The sequence below is a fragment of the Neovison vison genome, chromosome 2 (assembly GCF_020171115.1).
Source record: "Neovison vison isolate M4711 chromosome 2, ASM_NN_V1, whole genome shotgun sequence".
Classification (NCBI taxonomy): Eukaryota; Metazoa; Chordata; class Mammalia; order Carnivora; family Mustelidae; genus Neogale; species Neogale vison.
The window spans coordinates 21,037,408-21,050,093 of record NC_058092.1 but is presented as its reverse complement, the minus strand read 5'-3'; the positions used below and the strand labels follow the sequence as shown (position 1 = coordinate 21,050,093).

The 12,686-nt window shown below is 49.3% G+C and overlaps 1 protein-coding gene across 3 annotated transcripts in view; it reads left to right on the top strand.

The window, feature by feature from the left end:
- Positions 1–6,882: 6,882 nt before the first annotated feature.
- Positions 6,883–12,686, top strand: part of PTAFR (platelet activating factor receptor) — a 43,612-nt gene continuing 37,808 nt past the window's right edge. For all 3 annotated transcript variants that reach the window (XR_006383132.1, XM_044237568.1, XM_044237567.1), the window contains exon 1: positions 6,883–6,989. The gene's annotated coding sequence lies outside the window, so the exon portion shown is untranslated. The remainder of the gene's footprint in view (positions 6,990–12,686) is intronic.

The following is a 12,686-nucleotide window of genomic DNA, read 5'->3' as shown; positions in this document are numbered from 1 at the left end:
AATGGGAATGTAGGTCAGTGTGGCAGCTTTCAGGGAGGGTCAGCAACGGCATATGAAGTTTGCCCTCGTGGTGCTCAGAGGGTGTTGCTAATACACTGTTAGGTATAAAATGAGTTTGCTGATTATGTTAAGAATTAAGTGAAGTAATATATGAAAGCACCCAGCTTGTAGTATATTCTCAAACGTCCTGCTGGCTGTGAGACAGAATCTGTTCCTGGGATGGATACAAGGTGGAAAACAGAAGGATGACACCTAAACTGTAAAGACAGGAGAAGCTGGGTGACTTAACTACATGTGACGCTATTTTTGTAGATAAGCAAAGAGATACAGTAATCATGAAGGCACACCGTCTTGTATCGAGACACTGCATGTTTGACTTGCTTCCCTGTGGGAGGGGACAGAAGCTGGGGTGTCTTGCTGTCCTTCCGAGTGCAGCTAAGCAGTCGGACATTACAGATGAACCTGTGCACAGAGTGGGGGTGTGGCTCTAGCTGGAAGCAGACAGAGGTAGAGAGGGGCCCATACTCTGTCACCCTGCTGAGTGACACAGGTCCGGAGGGAATGCAGACTGTCGTGTGCAGGAAGCAGCAGTGTCTTCTTGCAGCCAGGCCAGACGCAGCCTGCCTCTCTCCCGGATGTGTGTGGACACACCCGTCCCTTCCTCAGGGGTTCTGTGGTTGTCCTGCTTCAACTGTTTTTGCAAGCTTCCGAGGGCTGGGCCTGGGCTTTGCCCCCAGGAAGCTTGTGCCAGCAGTCAGTGGTAGGTGTCCTTGCATTCGATAGATAGGCTGGCGTAGAAATAAAATGTGAACTCCAAGGGGCCCTGCTGCCTGCCTCAGACTGCTGGGGCCCATGGGTGTGGGGGCAAGTGCAGAGATCATGAGAGGCACATGTGGCCCCGAGGAGGGGGCCCTTGGTCCTGTTCTTACCAGCCAAGGCATGTTTCCTGGAGGAAGTGACATTTCTTTTTTTTAAGATTTTATTTATTAGGGGTGCCTGGGTGGCTCAGTGGGTTAAAGCCTCTTCCTTCAGCTCAGGTCAAGATCCCAGGGTCCTGGGATCGAGCCCCACGTTGGGCTCTCTGCTCCATGGGGAGCCTGCTTCCTCCTCTCTCTGCCTGCCTCCCTGCCTGCTTGTGATATCTCTCTCTCTGTCAAATAAATAAATTTAAAAAAAGATTTTATTTATTAGAACGAGCAGGGGAAAAGGAAGCAGACTCTCCACTTGAGCAGGGAGCCTGATGTGGAACTCCATCCCAGGACCTGGATCATGACCTGAGCCCAAGGCAGATGCAACCAACTGAGCCACCCAGGTGCCCCAGGAAGTGACAGGGGAAGTGACACGTCTGATGCATCCGTTAGGAATGTTTCCAGCTGCATGGAATAATTAGCATAAACAAGCAGGGGAGTATTTTGCTCATGAAGTCTGGTGGCAGGCAGTTTCTGGTCTCAGTCGCAGGCCCCACAGTGCTACCAAGGAGCCAGTCTCTTCTGTGCTTCCCCTCCATTCTCTCAGCAGGCCTGTCATTTTTTCCGTGCCTAATCTCATAGAAGGTTGTGGCAGCGCCACACCTCATCCCAACTGCGAGCAGAAAGAAGTCATCCAGGAAGCAAAATTCCCCCCCAAACGTGTCATTCTCTAGAAGATGAATCACATGGCTACCTCCAGCTGTAAATTTCAGAGAATGGCCAGGGAGAATGGGCAGGCTGCAGACCAGGAGTTGCCCCTCGGGAGCGGGTGCCTACTGTTCCCAGTGAAGTTTTGTTGGTGAGGAAGGAGGAAAGGGAGATGGACTGCCAGGGATTGCCAAGTGTCTCGCACAGGTGGGCTAGGACTTGAGAAATGCTGTTTCAGGTGGAGGGTACAGTGTGCAGAGAGCCAGCGGGGTCCGATGCTGTGCTTGTGATGAAGTTCCAGAACCTAGGTGAGGGTCGGTGGGCTGAGGTCCGGAGCCGATGACCAAGAAAGAATTCTTGAGACATCTTTGGTGCAAAACGGTGGTTTATTAAAGCATGGGGACAGGACCCATGGGCAGGGAGAGCTGCTGCCCGTTATCCTGAGGAGTGGCTGATTATATACACAGGAGTTGGGTAGGTGAGAACAAAGGGGGTGATGTTAGTCTCTAAGGAATTTTGGAAGCAAGGTCTGCAGGACCTTGAGGGGCTAGCTATTGTTGGGAGAAAGGTTATTTATTACTAGTAGTAAAAATCTTGTGAGACCCTTTAGATGTGTATCAATAGGCCATATGCTTGGGAATGATTTTCGACACTATCTTGGAGGTCTAGAGATAAAGTTTCACATTTCTCCTATCAAGTGTCCTTGTTAGTGAGATTTGAGTTTAGAAGAAATTTAACTTTATTTAGGGCTTGAGGACCTGAGTTATTTGCTTCTGGAAATTGTGCTATTGATAAGGTAACTTCTTTGTTTGTAGATCTCTAGGACATTTGTAAACCAAAGGAGACTCCTGTCTTGTAGAATGGTGATTTCTGCAAGTTGACTATTTGTTTCTCGCTTATGGCAGTCAGGGGTGCCTAAGAAATGTCACACACATTACCGAGGGGAGTGGGTGGAGAGGGGGTGCAAGGTGCCAGCTTTTGCTTTGTCCTCAGCCAGCCTCCTGCTCCCTCATCACTTAGAGGTGTAGAAGCGGGCGGAAGTGAGGCCGGGGACCTCAGAAACTCCTGTGAAGGAATTTGGTTTTCAGCCATGACATCCTACATTCCGAAAGGCACTAAAGCCTCCCCATTTCCTTTCTGGCACATGGTAGCGGCAGAACCATTTGAAGATGGGCCGTGCACCCTGCCCATTCCCATAAAACTGTTCAGTGTGATTGTTTTGGTGATGACCAGCCCAGGAGAGGGGTGTGCTTTGGGCAGTGAATTGAAACAGTGGGAGCCAAGATGTCTCCATCACAGGGCTGTGGCTGTGGCAGCTTCCCCAGACCCTTCATCTGTGAGCAGGTTAAGGGGATATTGGGGTGAGAAAGGCTCACTGGAGGAGTGCCAGGCCCCGGAGAGAATGACAGGCTGGGGGAGCCACTTCTGTCCCTCCTGCGGTTTGCTGTGAATAATGGAGCAGAGAGCCACCCCGCCCCCTCACATCTCCCCCTGTGCGGACAATGACTGCCTGTGGGACCAGGGAGGTGAAACAGAAGGAGCGAGACAGGGAGGGTTAGAATCCCGGCTCGTGGGGTGCAACTCAGCCTCAGCTTCCTCAGGGGTAGAGTGGGAATAGTATCTTTTTTTTTTTTTTTTAAGATTTTATTGTATTTATTTGACAGAGATCACAAGCAGGCAGAGAGAGAGAGAGAGAGAGAGGAGGAGGAAGCAGGCTCTCCGCTAAGCAGAGAGCCCGATGTGGGGCTCGATCCCCGGGACGCTGGGACCATGACCCGATCTGAAGGCAGAGGCTTTAACCCACTGAGCCACCCAGGTGCCCCAGGAATAGTATCTTTAGAAAGAGGCGTGACCCCCTAAATCATCAGTCGTTGCCCCCTAAACCCTCCCAATCACCCCAACCCTCCCACCCCTCCCACCCCTCCCACCTCTCCCCACCCTACCCCACCCCAGGGCCTGTGGCTCTCAGCCAGGCCCCACCTTGGAACCTCTTTCGCTTGGCTTGGCTTCGCTAGGGCCCAGAAGGAGGTAGGGGGAGGTAGGAGGAGGAAGGAGTAAGCGTGGGAGGCTGCGGATGAGTCTTGGCCTGCAGCGAGGGTGGAGAGGTGCAGAAGGGAAGCAGGATCCGCCCCTCTCCATTTCCTCCCTCTCCCTCCCCACGCCACCCCCACCCATCCTGGCACCCCTTGCTGGAGGTGGTCCCTGCTTCTCCCCGTGAACTCGGGGGAGTGATGAGGCAGGAGCTCCGAAAAGGGCTTGGAGTCACCTCAGTCCATATCTGCTCTTCCACTCAGTAGCTTTGCAAATCCTCGCACATCATTTCTCCTCTCTGGGCTTTAGCTTCCTCCTCTTTGATAAAGCGAGGGTCAAAATACTTTCTCCATTCCCGTTCTTCTACTACGAAGTCTGGTGAGTTTCTGTGTCTTATAAGAACAAAGCTTGTAAATGGAGGCAACAGGCCCGCATTTGGCGCTGGAGGGACTGTAGCCTAGAAACTTCTAGAACCTCCGCATCCTCTGCTCTTCAGCCCCATTGTCCTGAGAATTAAGGAGATCAGGGCAACTGGATGCGTGGTGCCCAGAGGGCAGTCCTCCCTGCTGCTCCTCCAGCACGGCTGCCCCAGGGATCCGGAGCCAGAGCAGAGAATCCAGCACACTTGGGAAACTTGGTGAAAAGGCAGTCTCTGGCCTCCCTGAAGATTCCCACTGAGGAAATCAGGGCTGGGGAGACCGACAACTGGATCTCTGGGATCTCTGGGAGCTCCCCGTTCCCTGTGCCCGCGCTCGCACATCAGGCAAGGCCAGTAAGTCCTGAGAAAGACACATACCCTACGATTTCACACACATGTCGAATTTAAGAAACAACATAGGAACACAGTGGGGAAGAAAAGAGAGAGATGAACCGTAATATGGACCCTTAATGATAGAGAACACACTGAGGGGGTGCTGGAGGGGAGGTGGGTGGGTGTGGGTGGTTGGATGGGTGAGGGGTTTTCCGGATGAGCACTGGGTGTTGTAAGTGATGAATCACTACACCTGAAACTCGCATACACTGTTGACTAACCGGAATTTAAATAAAAACTTGGAAGAAAAAATAAATACAGAAGTAAAAAACAAAAAAACAAAAAACAAAAAATGGTCTGTCCACGTGAGGAAGTGGATGAGTGGAGGGTGGAAATGTGGGTTCTGTCAGGGATGCCAATGGCCCGGCGCTCTCCCTGTGCCTTGGTGGGGAGTAGGTGAGCGTAGCTGATAAGTGCCTTTGGGTGCCGGAAGGAAGTCCCTGGCTTCTTCTAAAGTTCCTCCAAGCCTGCTCTGCAGGATGGGCTGTCCACCTTGGAATCATTGGGTGCTTGTTAAAAATTCGTTTCCTGGGCCCCATCACCAGCACTGCTGGATCAGAATCTCTCTCTCTCTCTTTTTTTTTTAAAGATTTTATTTATTTATTTGACAGACAGAGATCACAAGTAGGCAGAGAAGCAGGCAGAGAGAGAGGAGGAAACAGGCTACCCACCGAGCAGAGAGCCCGATGCGGGGCTCGATCCCAGGACCCTGGGATCATGACCTGAGCCAAAGGCAGAGGCTTTAACCCACTGAGCCACCCAGGCGCCCCAAGATTTTGGTTTTTTTTAAATTTATTTGACAGAGATCACAAGTAGTCAGAGAGGCAGGCAGAGAGAGAGAGAGAGAGAAAAGGAAGCAGGCTCTCCACTGAGCAGAGAGCCCGATGTGGGGCTCGATCCCAGGACCCTGACATCATGACCTGAGCCGAAGGCAGAGGCTTTAACCCACTGAACCACCCAGGCACCCCTGGATCAGAATCTCTTAACGATTAATCTCTTAATCTCTGAGAAGCTGTTTTGACCCCCAGTTCTGGGACGCAGGTAGAAAACTTAGGTAAATGAAGTGATTTTCATTTACTGAGTTCTTGTTATAGGCCAGGCATCCTGTTAGGTATAAGGTAGGGAGTACGTGTGGCATCACGCAGCAGACTGAGGCTTGGAGACGCTCACTAGAGGCTTGAGTTGAAGACCAGAGGCAGTGGTCAAACCCCAGGCTAGTGGATTCTTCGAGTTGGTATTTGAGAATGTCCCCCAGTGCAATGGCCTAGTTTGCTTTTTGTCTGTGTCCTGATATTTTGCTTCCTGCTAAGCCCAATCAGATATTTTGGTGGATGAGGCGGAGACAAGGAGTGACTTTCAGCACAGAGGCCCACAGGGTTGAGGCACTTCTAGGCTTTTGACAGAACTTCGGTCTTCGGCCTTGGTTAGATGAGGGGACTCTTCAGAACAAGGATCTGTCTTCTCCTTCAGACTGGCGGCTCACAAGGGCAGTGATGGCTGTCTCCCCCTCAGAGGGGTGGATTTTTTTTTTTTTAAAGATTTTATTTATTTATTTGACAGAGAGAAATCACAAGTAGATGGAGAGGCAGGCAGAGAGAGAGAGAGGGAAGCAGGCTCCCTGCTGAGCAGAGAGCCCGATGCAGGACTCGATCCCAGGACCCTGAGATCATGACCTGAGCCGAAGCTAGCGGCTTAACCCACTGAGCCACCCAGGCGCCCCGAGGGGTGGATTCTTAAGGCAGAATTTCCTCTTTTCTAACAGACTGGGCATCCCTCAGGGCAAGGCTGTCTCTTCCTTGGTTGGGGGCATCGGTGGGCAGGCTCTGTCACACCCGTTGTACTGCGGCTCCCTGTGGGCATGGCTAGCTACGTGTCCCCTCAGATAGGGGTATCTTCTGAGAGGAGCTTTTGGTCTTTTCTGTCAGCTTGGGCTCAGTGGACTTGGGGCTGTGACCACTGAAACTCTTGAAACCACTGAACCATGGCTGACAAGCCACTGAAACATGGCTCCCGAGGACAGGGCCATCTCCACTCCCCGCCTCAGGCTGGGGGCTCCTGGGCAGGGTTGGAACCTTGTCGAGATCAGTGCTCATCTCCCCCTCAGACAAGGGACTCAGTTTCTCTGCCAGCTTAAGCCCAACACTTACTCCCAGAGAGGCTCCATATCAGAGGGACCAGCCGAGGGTTGCGGGCTGAGCTGACGCGCAGGGAGACTCTCTGCCTAGGTGTCGGTATTCCCAGTGACTTCAGGGTGGGGCCCCCACCCACAGACCTGGCTTCCTTGCCTTATGTCCTGCCCAGCAGAGCCCGCAGGCAGGCCTCCCCTAATTCTTCATTCGGCTGTTGACTGGGGATTGGAGCGTAAAGTGAGTCACACCCCTGGGTCTGGGCCTGCCTTCTGCTTCTTTCCTATTCTCTACCCCAGTTCCTGAGTCTTCTGAGAAGCTGACCAGGAAACATGCTCTCAGTGGCCCCCATCTCTCCCTCAGCCTGCTGCCATCCCTTAGACCACTGTTCCTGCTGTTTCTCAGGTAAGAGTCTGATGGTCTGGGTGTGAGGGTCAGGTTGGCTGCTTTGTCTAGCTGCCCCATAGAATCCTTAAGGCTGGTCAGGCCCTGGAGGGGTCCACAGACCTGGGTTATGTCTGACTCTCCTCCCACCATCACACCCCCACAGACACACAACCCTCCTTCATCACCACAGACTCAGCACACATCCTTCTACTCCTCACAGACACTTAACACGCAACCACCACCAGACACAGCATTTACACACGGCACACGGAACACCCCCTCAGCACCCATGGACATACTTCACGGCCCTTCACAAATACCTAACACACAACAGACCCTTGACATCTACCGAGAGAACCCATGACCTTTCACTACACACAATGTACAAACTGTCACAGAGACATGCTGTCCCCTCACGTGATGTGTATTGTCACCCACGGGATGAAATACAATCTCTACAGACAGACAACACACTTGGGGGCTGGCAGACACGATATAAACCTTCGGAGGACACAGAAAGCCAGACAGGAAAGACCCTCGGCTCACTTTCTGCAAACAAACCTACTCCACACAGACACACAAACACCTGCCCTACACACACACACACACACACACACACAGAGGCAACCACAGGTACGTATCACAGAAACTCTTCTCATCCTTAAACCGGTCCCCAAGACCTTTGGGTGCTGCTACTCAGTGGGGACAGGGACTGGGGCCCTGTCAGCAATACCATCCCCACTTCTCACTTCCCATCTCAGGTCCTGCTTGCGTGTCAGGGATGGGGGATGGGGGGGCGCCGACAGAAGAAGTGCTAGGGGTCCTGGCCACAGCGTGGAGCATGACGAGAGATGCCACTGTCCTAAAGGGCTGACTGCCGCTTCCTAATGGTCCCAGGACTCAGCTCAGCCTGGGAATGAGAAAAGCTGGCTAGCATTCATCCCATGACCACTGTGGGCCAGAGATCCCACTCCATGCTTGGACAAGCATTATCTTATTTAATGATGCACTCGTTACCTTTAACAAGTAGATGCGGTTATCCTCATTTTATAGCTATGTTTTAATAGATGCTTAGAGAGGTTAAGAAACTTGCCCAGTACACCATGGCCGGAAGACAGCAATGGAATTTAGATATAGGTACATCTGACCCCAGAGTCCACCTCTCTTTAATTTATTATTATTTTTTTAGAGTGGGAGGGAGAGGAACAGAGGGAGAGGTAGAGAATCCCAAGCATGCCTAGTGCAGAGCCTGATGCAGGACTCAATCTCATGACCGTGAGATCATGACTTGAGCGGAAATCAAGCTCAACCCACTGAGCCACTCAGGTGCCCCCTCTTTAATTAATTTTTAATTAACTTTTTATTGTTTAAAGAGGTAGCAAGTAAGCAAGTAAAGAGTTCCATGGCCCTGACCACATCCCTGAGGCTTCCTTCTGGGCCCAATGAGGTGACCCTCTTACAAGCTGGGGGAGGGGAGCAGGTGTGCTGTGGCAGGTGGGCCCAGGCTAGAGAGGGAGCAGGTGGGGACTCAGCCTGATCAGGGGAGGGAGAAGGTGCAGGAGAAGAGGGAGGAGAATGGGGACTAGCTTGGAGGCACGGTCCTCTACAGACCTAATACCCTTGCGAGTTTGGGGGTGTGGGCCTCACTTTACAGACAAGGGTCTCAGGCTCAGGGGGCCTGGCTGTTGGGTGGCAGAATGGGGATTCAAACTTCCAAAGTTGGAGGGAGGATGAATAAGAGAGAGAGTGTGCCCACATGAGCCAGAGAGAGTCAGAGGGGGGAAACTGAGGTTGTGGTAAAGAGGAAGAGAGGGTTCTGGGCTGCCAGGTGTTGGGGCTGGCATCCCAGAGAGGGATCTCAAGGAACCTCCTGCTCAAGTTAGTTTTTGGCTCTCAGGGGCCTCTGGTTTTGTGATAACCGCCTTCCCCTACACGGGACACTTTCTCTAGTCTGTTCCTTTGCGATATATGTCTGTCCTCGTGTTTATCCTCTCTGTCTTAGTTACTGCTGTAAGGACCTATTTAGAAACTGTCCCTGCTCCCCTCCCCCAGGGAACTTAAAAACAAGTCCCAGAAACCAGCTCCAGGTGTGAAGGCCAAGAAAAACAAGGCTGTACCCACCTCAAGTCTAGCCCTGACATAAGTACAGCCATCTTGGCAAAGCAAAAGCTGGCACCTTGCACTGTAAGAGTGGGTTAGCATAAGAATGGCCATCCTGAAGGCCGGGAAGCCATGTTACTGAGCATCCCTAACCAGCCCACAGGGCGCACGTAACTTGAGATAAGAGAAAATAGCTAAAACCTAAGAAACAACTTAATCATATACCACCAGGGCAGTTAGGAGATGGCGCCACAGGGACCAAATGTTAAAGAAAAACAGTTAACTTGCAGAGATCACAATCCTGCAAGACAGGAGTCTCCCTTGGTTTGCAAATGTCCTGGTGATTTACAACAAAAAGGGCTATCTCTTCAGTGGCCCAATTTCCAGAGACAAAGGGCTCAGTTCCTCAAGGCTTAAGGTCGCCCTCCCCACCATAAAACTGAGGGAGGCTGAGGCAGAAGGAAATGGAAATAAAGTTAAATTTCTTCTAAACCTAAATCTCACTTAACTGCCAGGATGGCGCCAGGGTGATGCTGGGGTGGCAAAAGGTTAAACAAAGTTAAACTGTCAAAGTGGGGTGCAAGATATGTGTGTAGCTATGGGAAAGTGCCTTGAAAATGCTGTATAAACCCCTGGCTTTGAGCGCTCAGGGTCCTTGTTGAAACCCGCTGCGCCGGGCGGATACTTGGACCCCAGCTAGCTGGAAATAAACCTCACTGCATGACTTGCATTATCGAGAGTGTTCTCTGTCTAATTGAGGGGTGGTCGACTCCGTACCCTAACAGAGACAAGTCCCGGAAACCAGCTTCTGGTAACAAAGCCTAGATACAAAGGTGGGTCAGGCCAGGTGGAGACAACCGATGGGGGGGGCGGGGGGATGCATACTGTCTCCCTGGTTACCAAGGAGTATGGGCCCTGCCCTTTGGGCGCCAATCCCAATCAAGGTGTAATAGGCTGGTTCACAAGTCTACTAGGGTAAATTGTAACTCAATTGGTCACCTAGCATCACTGCGGAGTTTCCTGTGGGTGTTACAATCTCATTGGCCACCTGTGTGTGGCCAGGCCCGACCGCAGGGCCTTTGCCCTTAAAAGCTAGTCTGTGAAACAGAGAAGGGTCACCCTCTTGTAAGAGGTGCCTCCCCGAATGTTCGGTTAGATTCTTAATGCTTGGCGCGAAATAAAGCTTTGCTTGACCTTTGCTTTGTATCATTCTCGCTCCTTTAATCACGGACCCATTATTGGGGCATAACACTGGAACTTTCCAGTAAAACTCCATATATGATGTGGCATGTCTCTCAACTTACATATATAAATATGACAAATGCCTGTGTACCCACCGCCGATTAAACAGGACGTACTGGTGTAATGGAAGCCTCCTGTGTCCCTCACCAGTCCTGCCCTCTCCCTTCTCCCCAGAGCCAATCATATCCTGGATTTGCTTTTATTTATTTATTTATTTATTTATTTTGGATTTGCTTTTATATATTGATGCATATATATTGTGTTCACCAGCAGTGATCAGGTTTTAAGAAATAACGTCATGCTGTGTTTATCCCTCTTCAGCTTGCTTTCTTCATTTAGCATTATGTTTATAGTTCATGTTATTACATGTGGCTCTGTCCATTTTAACATATGTGTAGGATTACATTACAGAAATATACAAATGTACGTTTCCTTGTATTACTATTAATAATTAATATTATAAGCATGTATAAATACAATAAATAAAATATCTATTACATGGATATAATTATAATTAACAATTAATAAAATATTAATATTTCCAGTGTATACCTAGGAAGGATGTGCACATTTTCAATTTTCTTATGAAATTAATTTCCAAAGTGGTGGTGTCATTTGTATTATCTTTTTTAGTAGTGTGATAACAATTTCCGTTGTTTTACATCCTCCCAAGGACTTAGAATTGCCAGACTTTAATTTTTTTCTGATCTGGTATTTGTTTGTTTTAATTTGAACTGATTTTCCAAAATGTTGATCAGATTTTTATGTTTCTTAGCCTTTCAGGCTTTTTCTTCTGTGAATTGCCTACTCCTTTCTTGACCTGTTTTTCTATTGGTCTTGTCTCCAAGTGATTGGCTTGAAGGAATTTATATTATATTATGCTTGAAGGGGCGCCTGGGTGGCTCAGTCGTTAAGCGTATGCCTTTGGCTCAGGTCATGATCCCAGGGTCCTGGAATCGAGCTCCACATTGGGCTCCCTATTTAGTGGGGAGTCTGCTTCTCCCTCTGACCTTCCCCCTTTCAAGCTTTCTCTCTCTCACTTTCTCTCCCAAATAAGTAAATAAAATCTTAAGAAAACACATTATGTTGCAGATTCCTTGGTATATGTGTTGCAAATATTTTTTCCTGATCTGTGATTTCTCTCCTCCTCTTTTTTTTTTTTTTTTAAGATTTTATTTATTTGAGGGCGCCTGGGTGGCTCAGTGGGTTAAGCCGCTGCCTTCGGCTCAGGTCATGATCTCGGGGTCCTGGGATCGAGTCCCGCATCGGGCTCTCTGCTCAGCAGGGAGCCTGCTTCCTCCTCCTTCTCTCTCTGCCTGCCTCTCTGCCTATTTGTAATCTCTCTCTGTCAAATAAATAAATAAAATCTTTAAAAAGAAAAGATTTTATTTATTTGATAGAAAGAGATCACAATTAGGCAGAGAAGCAGCCAGAGAGAGAGGCAGAAGCAGGCTCCTTGCTGAGCGGAGAGCCTGATGCGGGTCTCGATCCCAGGACCCTGATCGTGACCTGAGCCGAAGGCAGAGGCTTAACCCACTGAGCCACCCAGGCGCCCCTCTCCTCCTCTTTTTATCACATCTTTTGATGTACACGGTTTTAAACCATATTTGGTCAGATTTATCCAACATTTTTTTGTTTTTTATAATTTTTGTGTCTTAATTTTTAGGAAATTCCCCCTACCCTTATAAAGATATTGTCCTCTATTTTCTTCCAAAACTCTTTGTATTTTGCTTTTCATAGTCAGGTCTTTATGCCTGTTAGTGTGAGGTGGTGATCTAATTTCATTATTATTTTTCCCCTAGTGAATAGCCAATGATTTGCACCAATATCTACTCTTCTTTTATTGATCCATAATGGTAACCCTGTCATATGTCTCAAGTTTCCATATGTGTGCTCTCTATTTCCGGGACCTCTATTCTGTTTCTTCTATCACTTATCCCTCTGTTAATACCAGCCTGTCATAATACTACAACTTTATAATAAGACTTGATATGACAAGGAAAGTCCTATCATTTGTCCTTACTGTTCATATGTTCTTTTTTTTTTAAGATTTTATTTATTTATTTGACAGATAGAGATCACATGTAGGCAGAGAGGCGGGCAGACAGAGAGGAGGAAGCAGGCCTCCCCACTGAGCAGAGAGCCTGACATGGGGCTCGATACCAGGGCCCTGGGATCATGACCTGAGCTGAAGGCAGAGGCTTTAACCCACTGAGCCACCCAGGCGCCCCATTCATATGTTCTTATTCTGCAAATACTTCTTAGCTAGTCTTGAGTCTTTATTTTCCATTTGGAATTTTAGAATCAATAGAAAGAACTCTATTGGGATTTTTCTTTTCAAGTGCTTTACATATGCGATTTCTTTTCTTCTTC